Consider the following 2676-nt stretch of genomic DNA (forward strand, 5'->3'; position numbering starts at 1 on the left):
AGTCATGACCTATACCATAGCCTAGCACAAAAGCTTGCAAGAAAAAAACAAACACATAGTATTGACCTGGGCCACTTGGATTCTACCTCCAGAACTTGCACAGGAAATTACAGAAACCAGTAATTTACTTAACAACAGGAGTTGACACGGGAAGATACACAAAGAGAAGCAGAACCCGAGAAAGTGGAAGAATCACATCAGCAGAGAATGCCTGGAGCAGACCCTCTTGTGTGTAGAGGCAGTAAGATAGCCCACTCCCTGGAGGACCGTTGGGGCTAAGGTCCTGAAAGACTCCACCAGATTCTTTATAAACCTGATAATACCTTAAGCAAACCTCCATTTCTTCTGTAGCTTGAGTGAATCTCTGGTTCCTATAACAAAAGGAGCCTACCCGATGGCCAGCCTCCAACACTACTATTATCAGTTAACCCACTTCCTTTCCAGTAGAATTTCATTAACAATGTCTACATGAGCAAGCCTTTCCAAGGCCTCTTTCTAATAAAGGAGACACTGGCCAAAGATGAACATCTCTCCGTTAAGATTTTTTTTTTTTAATTGAAATGTTTGTGTTGCACTCTTGCTGGGTCATTCCCATGAATGAGAAACAAACCTTATTAGGAGGATGGACCTGTCTAGAACGGCAGCACCACATCAACCTGGGGAACTTCATTTATTTCCTGATTAAACCAGAAAAATAACTCACAGCACTTCTCTAACAACCAGTCAGAAGCATCATTTTATTATGTTACTCCAGCGTGGGGATTACCTTATCAGTTCCCTTCCTCTCTCCAAAATTATTTTGAATATATAAATGCAACTGAATCTTAAGAAATTTGTTCTATCATGGAAACAGTCAGCTGAATAAAAAAAAAAACATAAAAAAAGAACAAAAAAAATTACTCTATCTGTATTTGACCTTAGTTTAGATCAATGTCCAAGAAACGAGACCATAATCCCTGAAAATAAAGGGGGAAAAGAGTTAACCTGCTCTTCTGAATGCCATCAAATTCATAAAACTAACAATCTTACAAATCACTTTTACTACATTCCAATGTACCTTCAACAATCTGCATTTTACAAAGTTATAGACTAATATTACATTAAAATGTTAACTTTAAGGGGAAAACATTCCAATAAAAAGGCTCTTGGTTTCACTGACCTGTGATCGCCTTCACCACCGTATCAGACACTTCTGGGATGTCTTCATTAACAGGGACACACAGCATCTGAGGCGTAACCCAGTGCAGGGCTCTAAAGGGAGATAGACAGTAAACAAGAGCTCCAAGGACAAACCATGACCATTCGTCTTGTCACCTCCTTCAGTTTAGAGAAAGCCTGAGGCATCATTGACCACTCAGACAATCCCAGGCCCACACACATCACCCTTCCATGTACTAGGAGGTCAAATGACATGACAAAGCAGCTAGGATCCTAAAATGAGACTTCTCTTCTATACTTATCACAAGAATGGAAGGAGAAATACTTATCACAAGAATGGAAAATAGGTGGCTTAGTGGCTCTTCAAACAGGAGAAATCTGAGGCCATATCCAGGTCTCTGATATGAACTAGTGATGCCTTACAAATAAACATGGTGATATTTGTACCAGTTAATTACCTTTACTTTAGTACACTAATTTAGAAGTCTACTAAATTATTATAGAACAAGAACACATCACACTTCTGAGCAAAAGAAAAACATCAAATCCAAGTTGAGCAATTTTCTAAAACATATTATTATACAGCATATATGCTTAAGTACTACAGTATACACATTCTAAGTTAGTATAGCTATCCCATCAACATTTCAGGTGGGCTCAAGAATGAATACAAAACCTCAGTTTTTAGTTCTGATAAAAATGAAAGATGTATGTCACATGAACTCTGAATTTTTCCATATTAAGATATCTATCATGGTTCCTAACTTAAAGAAAAAAAATCAATAACAGCTCACTTGTTTTAACTCCAAATGTTTTACTCTAGAGAGAAAAAATATCGAGAGAAAGACAGCTACTTACTTACACAGTCTAACTACATTTCTGAAGGGCAAGAAAGCAGGCTTTTCTCCTTTACAAACTGAATTCAATATCTAAAAATTATTTCAACACAAGTCCACTGCTTATTAGACTAGTGATTGCTGACCCCAGCTAGAATATAGCTAAACAGTTAAACACCCTGCTGCTTTTCTACTTTCCTTTTTCTTTCTAAGACTTCCTTGCTGCATAGAAGGAACTTTTGGAGCTAATTCTGAGTTTAATGGTTATAGAATGTTACAACAGAATTAATCCCTATTTACAAAATGAATTCCTTTACACGGAGTCTCATGAATTATTACCACTGAAATTATGGATCAGAAATTATGCATAAAAGAAACAGGTGTGGAAGTCACAACTACTTGACATTGGCAAAATCTAGCTGTGTAACCTGGACAAGTCACTTATCCTCTTTGGCTCCCAACTTCCTCATCTATAAAATAAAGGGACTGAAACTCCACAGCTGCTAAATCCCTTTCATTGTCTAAATTCTATCTGTCCTTTCTCTAACTGAATGAAAAAATTCAAAACCAAATACAAAAAACAAAACAGAATTCAACAACAACCACCCTTAAAATTACTGCCACTGGACCTAACAATGGTTGCACAGAGTTAAAGGTCTACTATGGCAGTTTATACTATTTA

The sequence above is a fragment of the Pongo pygmaeus genome, chromosome 6 (genome assembly GCF_028885625.2).
Source record: "Pongo pygmaeus isolate AG05252 chromosome 6, NHGRI_mPonPyg2-v2.0_pri, whole genome shotgun sequence".
NCBI lineage: Eukaryota > Metazoa > Chordata > Mammalia > Primates > Hominidae > Pongo > Pongo pygmaeus.